Raw genomic sequence first — 12256 nt, 5'->3', positions numbered from 1 at the left:
TCATGCCAGGGATTGCAGTTCGCATACATTTACATGGCTCCAGATGAGGTTTAAGTAATTCGTAAAGGCCCATGAGTTGCTCTCAATTGAGCCTATACTGCTCATAAACCTCGAAGTTGCTCATGTTCTCAATGGTGGGCCTCACCCTTTCAGCACGAGAACCTCTGACATTCCCCATGCCTCTTTTGGAGACACCGGGCCCACCTGATTCTGTTGTTCAAAACTTGTCCAACAGCACCTACACAAGCTAACTGCAGATCATCCATATTTGCCAAGCCAAGCAGCACAAAGCCAAACAGCAGAGCAAATGCAGTAACAAGGTATGCAAAAACAAATACAAATACAATGTCGATCACCAAGCACGCTTTGGCCATGTGTTTGTGGGATTTATAGTGCGATATGTCCAATGGTAGCATGTTCATAATGATTGCTGATGTATCCACTTGATTGTATGTAAGCGGCGTGAATGCTTTCAAAGTGGGCGTTTTTTTAGGTGTTTGCTGAAATTTTGTTTTCCCCCAATAAATCGTAATGTGAAAGTATAAAATGTAACATATACAGTGCATCTTTGTGATGTTTGTTCATATGCGTAACAAATACATATAAACACGATCTTATAAACCACACGTCCACGCTAATTTTATTGAAAGTGCATACTTGTGTATAATGTGTGCATAGACATGGCATAGAATCAGATCTTTCAATGTTGCTGCAGTATTGTTGCAAAACGATAAAGTATAACTGACATCTGACATCTATAATATTCTATATAAGTGATTGGCGAGATTTCAATATTTTACATGTCCCATTGAAACCGCAATAATAATGAAGATCTTCCAACCTCTCGTCTACGTATATGTAATATTGTAATATTGAGTGATGAACTGCTGAAAGGGGTGGTACAGTCCTAATGCTGTAATCTGTATGGTTGAAGCTTCGAATGATGTCATCATATTAGCAACATGCCTGTCTATTTTGCAAATCTTCGTTGTGTTGTTGTATTTTGCAACATTCTTCTTGTGTGCTGATTAAAAAGATAAATGTGTGTTTCATCTGGTGAGCCTATGTAGATATGCTGTTCATCCAAGCATATGACTTGAATAAATGAAATGCTATAATAGACGTAAATAATACAAGTGTTTGAAATTGCCTACTGTTTGTGAATAATGAACTGTTAAAAACAATTTTTTCTGTCCGTTTAAATATGATTCAATTCATGAAACCAATTTTGTATTGTTGATGATAGAATTGATGGTGATTTTTAGTTGATGTAATGTAATTTCGTAAAAGAATGTGATGTTGTAGTGATGTTCACACACGTAAAACCCATAACTCCAGTGTGAAATAGTCTATTTCTTGATCTATTTGTCATAGCGGGACCAACGCAAGAATGAATGAATTAGCGCTACAATTGTAACGCTGCTATTACAGGTTTTAAAGGAGAAAAATATCTTGTGCGTTAGGGAAATCTGCTGGTTGCGTGCACAAGCACGTATTCCCCATAGAAGTCAATGAAGGAGAGAAATTTCCTTCAAAAAACTTCCAACACTTGTGTTGAGCGTAAAGTGAGTGACGTCATGTCCTTTTGTGAAAAAGTAGCTAAAACGTGTTACTTTCCGATTTGAAAAATGTTTTGTGTACGTAATGTGCTGTATATTGTTTATATGTATCTAATTCTGTATGTATGTGATGCTATTTGTACGTAGATGTAGCTAGATGAGTGTATGTTAACGTATGTCTATGTACGTCAATGTAAAATGGGTTTGTGTGCATTTTGTTCAAACACCAGAGATCTCGTAACTTTTATCCGTTATATATTTTTTTTTTTAAACTTTCTTTTTTTATTGAGATTATTGGCAGTTATAACATAGTAAATAATGTTCATTCACAATAACAGATAATTTTCATAGCACATACAATATGAAGATAGATAATACAGATAAAAGAGAGTAGGACCTATTTGCATGTTTAATATGAAAGTGGTAGAAGAGACAATTTTTGAAATAAAAATTTTCTGGGCTCTTCTCTGTAGGTCTATTTATAACTTCACTCATGGGCAAGTGAATGAACTTAGGAAAGAGAAATCTCGTTTTTGAATATGGGAGTGGATTAATATATGAGGAAGGAAAAGAGTACAAGGGGTAAACAGCGGACCAAAGCCGCTCTAATATTGAGGGAGGGGGGGGGCATGTCCGGGAGTGTATTAATATAGAATGGACTAGTAGGTTTGTGAGTTTGATTCATAATGTAAATCAGAAGGTGTATTATGAATGTCTCTGAATATGCCACCTTCTTTAATGGAAGACTCAGAGAGCTTCAAATAGGAGATAGTGAGGGGATATATTAAAAAGCTCTTAAGAGAAGATTGCTCTATGGGACCGCCAAATTAAGGGGTAGTTATGAGCTGAATTTATAATGAGGAGTGGGTAGCTCTATGTTAAATGGCCGTGATAGGGGTAGTAGTACGTAGCATGACATAATTGAGGGTTGCGCTATATAGTGGTAATCTGAATGCTGGGAAAATGGGCTGTCAAGGCAAGAAAAGCATTTGGGTGTTACAGAAGCTCTATGTTAAGTGTAACAAAGGATAAATAGACCCAGTTGGGTTTCATTTGAAATGGGACAGCGATAAATCCCTCATTATATTGAGAGCCAAAATATAGATGGTGAACCTCCTAGATAGAGTTATGCGGTTAAGTCTAGTTATATGGTCTTTACAGTTAGTCTCAGCTTCCTAATGAAATATTGCCAGTAATCATAAACCATTGTTATCAACAAACAGCATTAGGAGTATATCACCTCATATATAAATGATAAAAGTTGTATCTATGCTTAACAAATATACTATAGAGTGTGTAGGTTCCCTGATTCAGAAGCAGTGCTATGTACATTAAAGAAAATTCATATAATATCACAATCCCTGTAAAAGAGTCAAGTCTAGATGTATTATAGTTTCATAGGGATGGTTGGGGCTCTAAGTGATATATACTATAGACTAGGGATAGTTTGGCAATAAACTTATAGTAAATGTCCGAGGCGTATACCTATCATGGTTTAACTATAGAATTGCAATAACACTATTCTCATCAATATATCCCGTCAGCCCCACAGTAGGATATATGAGAAGCATATAGGGGATAGCTAGTTACATGGCCATTTAACAAGTAAAACATAGAAACGTGAGGATATGTAGAAAGCAACAAGCTTCTTAATATTAAGCATATAACAGTATTTAGTTAGCTTCTAAACTTATAACCGGTAACCATCGTTAATCAGTAGGTAGAAGGGTGTCCTGTATATCATAGCCTGTAATGTCATTGAGTTACCCAGCATCTCTCTACTATGAACCTCTGGTAAGTGAGGTACTGTTTAAAAAACTGTAGTGTCCATTGTAGGTGGTAGAAGATTAAGGCAGTTCTTTAGAGGGCTAAATATAACAAACCTGCATTCTCTGCTCAGAAAGTCAATAGGACATACAATAATAAGTAAAGCTAGTGTACGAGATATTAGTAATCTTAGCCTTTATGGCTCAAGGCTTTTCAGGTATCCGTTATATTTTTAAAGAAAAAAATTATACTTGAAAAATAAAAATTGTATAGTGTTTGTATGAGTGTAAGTGTACTTTGTATGTATTTTTGAAATGATTCATGAATGTTTTTGGTATCGGTATATCAATAACTACTGAGTCTGGGTGAGCGTTATGTATTTGAGCGTAGATGGGGATATTTGTGGCGCTACGGAAACTTGTAATAGCAGCGTTAGGTAAAATTAAGCATTAGAGTCATAACGCTAAACTCGTAATCTAGCTGACTGTTAGTTTTTTGTTTTTTTTTTGTTTTGTAACAGTATTGGTAAAATTATGAGCAATATCCCATACATCATCTCTGGATTGTATTATGTGAGCATCCACAGAGTTAACTCTTCTTTTATTCTGGACTTCTGTCTTTTTTTCAACCTTATATACTATGTTACTATGTTTGTAAGTTTTACATATATATATATATATATATATATATATATATTAATAATAAGCCAATGGGGCCTAAGATGGTGGCACTAGTTAGAGGGAGGAGGGTTAGAGAGATGTTTGGGAGAAATCAGGAAGCTTGGAGGATAAGAGGGTATCCTACCCTGCAGAAAAAAATAAAATAAAAATGTAATAAAAAAAAGCATTACATTTTTATATTGGCAGACTGTCTGCCAGTATTTAAGATATGGGTGACCAGTAAGGGGTGACGGAGGGAAGAGAGCTGTTTGGGAGTCGAAGAATCAGGTAGGTAAGTTTGTAGGTGGTGGATGACTTTGATCGTTTGCATGATATAGTAGAGAGTTGTGTCAATCAAGTAGCAGCTGTAACACGGTACAGGAATCCTTAGTGTGAAACAGCAACAGGAGGAATACTAAAGTTTTTAAATCATTCGCTGGAATGCTCAGTGAGTCAGGAATGATTCTCACGTCACTTGTTAATACCAAGCACCTGAGAGTGTGAGGGATAGGTTTTTATGGAGTGAAAAGTAACAAAGACCTGCCCTCATTTAAAGAGAGAGAACATTGGAAGCAAGTACATAATTCCATAACAGGAGGGTAATATCTACACTAAAGCTAAAATTAACCTTAGAAGCTACCTAATTAACCCATTCACTGCTGGGAATAATAAAAGTGTTGTGCACAGATACAATTAGTCGCCTTCTAATTACCAAAAAAAATGGCAAAGCCATATACAGTATGTCTGCTATTTCTGAACAAAGGGGATCCCAGAGAACCTTTTACAACCATGTGTGACATGATTGCACAAGTAGTATGTGGATAATTTCAGTGAGAAACCCAAATTTATTTATTTTTTACTTGATCGCATTTGGCAGTGAAATGGTGGCATGAAATATACCAAAATGGGCTTAGATCAATACCATGGGTTGTCTACTTAAAAAATATACACTATATAGTTTTGATAGGTAAATAAAAAAAACAAGGCTCTATTTCTATTTAAATGGAGTGATATCAAAAATGCTAAACATTCTCTGGTATTTTGGGCAAGTTTTTCTCTGAAAGTCCTGGTAGTAAAGGGGTTAATACGAAAAGAAAATTTAATTTTTGTGACGAATGTGCATTCATCAAAAAACAAATGCACATCTCTTGTATGTATTGGATTCAAGATCAAATTTATATTCTGCATTATATTTTTATATTTCTGAAATAGGTTTCCTGATGCATGAACATATTTTTCTCCAGACTTTTGTTTCAGCATTTTCAGTGATTTTTCAGTGATATTAGACTTCTCTCCGTTTTGGAAACCTATTAACTATTTAAAAGTTTAATGAATCTGTTGTTCAGATATATGGCCATATTTATCATAGCCTCAACTATGCTACATTAGCCGGCACCAATACGCTCACCTAACATTGCGGCCGCGGACCTAAATACGATCTCCATATTTGTAAAAAAAGCCGGCAAAAAAAAGCCACGCAACAAGTATGGGGCGATGAGCATCGGACTGTTGTTAACTAACAGTCATCGATCTTGCATCTATATTTAATTATACCCTGTCATTAAACCCCGCCGCAATTTTAATAAAGTTATTAACACCTATCCTGCCGCTCCTGAACCCCGCCGCTACTTTAATAAAGTAAATTAACCCCTATCCTGCCACTCCCCGACACCGCTGCAACCTAAATAAATGTATTAACCCCTATCCTGCCGCTCCCAGACCCCGCCGCCACTGTCACGCCGCGCTGCTCTAGCCATTGCTAGGGGTGCGGCATCTCTTTCCCTGCTCGTTGTCAGGGGCAGTGTCGGCTCCGGATGCGTGTGCCGCTGACGTCAGCGCTGCATGCTCCTGATGCCGGGCGGACCTCAGTGTCTCGAATCTGCACCTATTTAAATCTTTGAAGAACCATCTGTCACTGCCCAAGTATAGGTGTTACTTTGTGTGCTCCTGGGTGTGACAGATCTTTCTTTCTTGTGCATCATATCGTTACTGAACCTGCCTGCCTGACTACTCTACCTGCCTTAACCCTTAAACTGCTGGATTTATTGCTGTTGCTGAACCTGCCTGTATGACTACTCTACCTGCCTTAACCCTTACTCTGCTGGACTGTTCTACTGTTGCCAAACCCTGTCTGCCTGACCATTCTAGTGGTGTGCCCTTGGATTGCTTTACTTTTGCCAAATCCTGCCTGCCTGACCATTCTAGTGATTTATCCTTGGACTGCTTTGCTGTTGCCAGACCCTGCCTGCCTGACCATTCTAGTGGTTCATCCTTGGACTGCTCTGCTGTTGCCGCTGAGGACTGTCCTGCCTGTGGTGAGTGCCGCCTAGCTCATCTCATTAACTTTCTCTGCTCTGGGATATTCCCTATCATTCCGGCTCCACGCCTGGATAACAAGACTACTGGCCGAGTTTGGTCTGATAGAGGAGTATTCCACGAGCCTTACAGACACTAAATAAATGTATTAACCCCTAAACCTCTGGCCTCCCACATCACTACCATTAACTAAACCTATTTGTGGAGTTATAACGCCAGCACCCACATCGCCATAAACTAAATTAAGCTATTAACCCCTAAACCTAAAAACCCGCTAACTTTACATTAAAATTACAACATCCCTATCGTAAAATAAATTAAAACTTACCTGTAGAATTAAAAGAAACTAATTCTAAACTATTAATTAACCTACCCTAACTATTATACTAAAATTACATTAAACTACCAATTAAATTAACTATATTACATATAGTTATGATGAAGCGCATGTACACATGCGCAAAACGTGTCAGATAGGGGCTTACCCAGTGTCTCATGAAGAAGCCTGTTTCTGAATAAACTTGTTTGGATCCACTGAGAGTTTCAGCGCCTCCTTTTTCCTCATTCTATACATATTAAAAAACCCTAACCCTACTCAAATTATTTAAATCTACTATTTAAAATTACTGAATTACAAAAAAAGTTACAAAACAAACCACAGTATCAAAAATAAAAAGGAATTACACCTAATCTAATAGCCCTATCAAAATAAAAAAGCCCCCCCCCAAAAAAAAAATAAAAAAACTAGCCTACAATAAACTACCAATGGCCCTTAAAATGACCTTTTGCAGGGCATTGCCCCAAATAAATCAGCTCTTTCACCTTTAAAAAAAAATACAAACACCCCACAACAGTAAAACCCACCACCCAACTAACCAACCCACCCCAAATATAAAGCCTATATAAAAAAAACTAAGCTCCCCATTGCCCTGAAAAAAAGCATTTTATGGGCATTTAGCTCTTTTACCTGCCCAGACCCTACTCTAAAAATAAAACCCACCCAAAAAAACCTTAAATAAACCTAACACTAACACCCGACGATCAACTTACAGTTTTTGAGGTTCCGCTTGAAGGATCCATCCAGCCGGCAAGAAGTCTTCAGCCGGACGGCCTCTTCCATCTTCATCCATCCAGCGAAGTCTTCATCCATGTGGCCTCTTCTATCTTCATCCATCTGGCGGGGAGCGGGTCCATCCTGAAGACATCCGGTGCGGAGCTCCTCTTCAATATGGTCGCCGCCGTAACTGGAACTTGAATGCAAGTGACATCATCCAAGATGGCGTCCCTTGCATTCCTATTGGCTGAAAGGTTCCAATCAGCCAATAGGATTAGAGCTGCTAAAATCTTATTGGCTGTTCCAATCAGCCAATAGGATTTGAGCAGCTATCATCCTATTGACTGTTCCAATCAGACAACAGGATTGAGCTCTCATCCTATTTGATACTGTGGGTTGTTTAATAGTAGATTTAAATAATTTGAGTAGGGTTAGGGCTTTTTAATATGTAATATAGTTAATTTAATTGGTAGTTTAATGTAATTTTAGTATAATAGTTAGGGTAGGTTAATTAATAGTTTAGAATTAGTTTCTTTTAATTCTACAGGTAAGTTTTAATTTATTTTAAGATAGGGATGTTGTAATTTTAGCGTAAAGTTAGCGGGTTTGTTATATTTAGGGGTTAATAGCTTAATTTAGTTTATGGCTATGTGGGGGGCTGGCGGTTTAGGGGTTAATAGGTTTAGTTAATGGTAGTGATGTGGGAGGCCAGAGGTTTAGGGGTTAATGCATTTATTTAGTGTCGGCGGGTTCCAGAAACAGCGGGATAGGGGTTAATACATTTATTTAGTGGCAGCGGTGGCGGGGAGCAGCAGGATAGGGGTTAATAACTTTATTTAGTGGTGGCGGTGTCGGGGAGTGGCGGGATAGGGGTTAATACTTTTATTTAGGTTGCAACGATGTCAGGGCGGCAGATTAGGGGTGTTTAGACTCGGGGCTTATGTTAGAGTGTTAGGTGAATGCATAACTGGTTTTCTACCATTGAAATCAATGGGATATCTGGCAGCATTGAACATAAGCTTTCGCTGCTTTCAGACTCCCATTGATTCCTATGGCATCCGCGGCCTCCAGGGTGGCGGATTAAAAACCAGGTACACTGAGCCGGAATAGCCGCGAGCGTACCGGTTAACTATTTGATAACTTTGAAAAAGTGTCAAATAGTGCTGAATGTGTATTCAGAACATCTGTAATCACGTAAGCATCGATCTGTGTCGGATTGAGACTGGCGGATCGTATGTTACGTCACAAATTTTAACTTTTGCCGGTCTGTAGGGTTTGATAACTAGGTTGGATCAAGCTTGCCACAATTACGCTGCGGAATTCCAGCGTATTTGCGGTTGACAGCTTGATAAAAATACCCCATAGCCTGATTTCTCTTAAAACAAGCAAAAAAAAAAAAAAGGCACATTTTGTGTAAGTATTTCTAGTTTGTGCTTGTGAAAGAAAAATTAACTTTTAAGCAGAAGGCAATGGTTTGGAAGTTGCTAGATCTTCCATGCAAACGTCTGCAAGATGTTACTTTCAACAAACAAAAATTTTGAGCATTTCCACCAACTTGTTGTAGTTGTAACTTTCTTTTTCTGGAATAGTCCCATGATCCTCTGCAGCTTTAAATCATGGGAATGATACTTTATGCATGCTAGAGACCTTTTTTTGGCATTAAAACTATCGTTAGTATCCATAATTTTCCCCACAGCTGTACTCTGGAATAGCAAACATAATTTTGATCATTTGACAAGATAATATTTTAAACATTAATAAATGTGGATTTATATGTCTATTATGAGTCTATTAAAATCATAACTTTGGAGCTGCATTATTTTCTGTATCATTATGATATTAACTGTCACTTATTCCAGTTAGCCTGGAGAAACATAGCTAACATTTTAAAGACAAAAACTATTTCTGCTGTAGTATCTGATGTTGATATTCTGTTTGTTAGGTCACCATGCTCCTGTTTATTGCCTCACTTCTGCTGAGCAAAGTAGTTCCAGACTGACTAAAAGTTTAAAAATATTGATTTTACATTTCAAACCCCTCTTTTTATAGCATTTCTAATCCCAACACTTTCCCCTAACATACTTAACTCAATCCTACCATCCCCACTCATGTTACATTCACTCCCTGTATTCCTCTTGAGCTTTGGAAACCACATGTTACTTATACTTTTTAACAAAGGAAAATATTTTTATTAACACCATTTTCTTACAGGAAATACCAGAGAAAAAAACATAATTTATGTAAGAATTTACCTGATAAATGTATTTCTTTCATATTGGCAAGAGTCCATGAGCTAGTGACGTATGTGATATACAATCCTACCAGGAGGGGCAAAGTTTCACAAACCTCAAAATGCCTATAAATACACCCCTCACCACACCCACAATTCAGTTTAACAAATAGCCAAGTAGTGGGGTGATAAAGAAAGGAGTAAAAAGCATCAACAAAGGAATTTGGAAATAATTGTGCTTTAAACAAAAAAATCATAACCACCATAAAAAATGGTGGGCCTCATGGACTCTTGCCAATATGAAAGAAATGAATTAATCAGGTAAATTCTTACATAAATGATGTTTTCTTTCATGTAATTGTCAAGAGTCCATGAGCTAGTGACGTATGGGATATCAATACCCAAGATGTGGAACTTCACGCAAGAGTCACTAGAGAGGGAGGGATAAAATAAAAAACAGTGATTTTCCGCTGAAAAAATAATCCACAACCCAAATTATAAGTTTATTCTTTAATGACAAGAAAAACTTAAAACATCAGCAGAAGAATCAAACTGAAACAGCTGCCTGAAGAACTTTTCTACCAAAAACTGCTTCTGAAGAAGCAAATACATCAAAATAGTAGAATTTAATAAATGTATGCAAAGAGGACCAAGTTGCCGCTTTGCAAATCTGATCAACTGAAGCTTCACTCTTAAAAGCCCACGAAGTGGAGACTTATCTAGTAGGATGAGCTGGAATTCTCTGAGGTGGGGTCTGACCGGACTCCAAATAAGCTTGATGAATCAAAAGCTTTAACCAAGAAGCCAAAGAAATAGCAGAAGCCTTCTGACCTTTCCTAGGACCAGAAAATATAACAAATAGACTAGAATTCTTCCTGAAATCTTTAGTAGCTTTAACATAATATTTCAAAGCTCTCACCACATCCAAAGAATGTAAGGATCTTTCCAAAGAATTATTAGGATTAGGACACAAGGAAGGGACAAACATTTCTCTACTAATGTTGTTAGAATTCACAACCTTATGTAAAAATTTAAATGAAGTCCGCAAAACCACCTTATCCTGATGAAACATCAGAAAAGGAGATTCACAAGAAAGAGCAGATAGCTCAGAAACTCTTCTAGCAGAAGAGATATCCAAAAGGAACAACACTTTTCAAGAAATAAGTCTAATGTCCAAAGAATGCATAGGCTCAAATGGAGGAGCCTGTAACGCCTTCAAAACCAAATTAAGACTCCAAGGAGGAGAAATTGATTTAATGACAGGCTTAATATGAACTAAAGCCTGTACAAAACAGTGAATATCAGGAAGTTTAGCAATCTTTCTGTGAAATAAAACAGAAAGAGCAGAGATTTTTCCCTTCAAGGAACTTGCAGACAAACCCTTATCCAAACCATCCTGAAGAAACTGTAAAATTCTAGGGATTCTAAAAGAATGCCAAGAGAATTTATGAGAAGAACACCATGAAATGTAGGTCTTCCAAACTCGATAATAAATCTTTCTAGAGACAGATTTATGAGCTTGTAACATAGTATTAATTAATGAGTCAGAGAGGCCTCTATGACTTAGCACTAAGCGTTCAATTTCCATACCTTCAAATTTAATGATTTGAGATCCTGATGGAAAAATGGACCTTGAGACAGTAGGTCCAGCCTTAACGGAAGTGGCCAAGGTTGGCAACTGGACATCCAAACAAGATCCGCATACCAAAACCTGTGTGGCAATGCTGGAGCCACCAGCAACACAAACGATTGTTCCATGATGATTTTGGATATCACTCTTGGAAGAAGAACTAGAGGCGGGAAAATGTAAGCAAGATGATAACACCAAGGAAGTGTCAGCGCATCCACTGCTTCCGCCTGAACATCCCTGGACCTGGACAGGTATCTGGGAAGTTTCTTGTTTAGATGAGAGGCCATCAGATCTATCTCTGGAAGACCCCACATCTGAACAATCTGAGAAAACACATCTGGATGAAGGGACCACTCCCCTGGATGTAAAGTCTGACGGCTGAGATAATCCGCCTCCCAATTGTCTACACCTGGGATATGCACCGCAGAGATTAGACAGGAGCTGGATTCTGCCCAAGCAAGTATCCGAGATACTTCTTTCATATCTTGGGGACTGTGAGTCCCACCCTGATGATTGACATATGCCACAGTTGTGATATTGTCTGTCTGAAAGCAAATGAACGGTTCTCTCTTCCACAGAGGCCAAAACTGAAGAGCTCTGGTAATCTCTCCTCTTGAGATTTACAAACCCCTTGCACTGTCAGAGATCCGCAAACAGCTCCCCAACCTGAAATACTTGCATCTGTAGTGTTCACAGTCCAGGTTTAGTGATGTCGCGAACCTAAAAATTTCGGTTCGCAAACGGCGGACTCGAACTTCCGTAACTGTTTGCGAACCAATCGAACTGGGCAAACCGCCATTGACTTCAATAGGCAGGCGAATTTTAAAACCCACAGGGACTCTTTCTGGCCACAATAGTGCTGGAAAAGTTGTTTCAAGGGGACTAACACCTGGACTGTGGCATGCCGGAGGGGGATCCATGGCAAAACTCCCACGGAAAATTACATAGTTGATGCAGAGTCTGATTTTAACCTATAAAGGGTCTAAATCACCTAACATTCCTAAATTGTTTGGAATAACGTGCTTTAAAACATCAGGTATG

The sequence above is a fragment of the Bombina bombina genome, chromosome 2, assembly GCF_027579735.1.
Source record: "Bombina bombina isolate aBomBom1 chromosome 2, aBomBom1.pri, whole genome shotgun sequence".
Classification (NCBI taxonomy): Eukaryota; Metazoa; Chordata; class Amphibia; order Anura; family Bombinatoridae; genus Bombina; species Bombina bombina.
Note: the sequence above shows the minus strand (reverse complement) of the source record.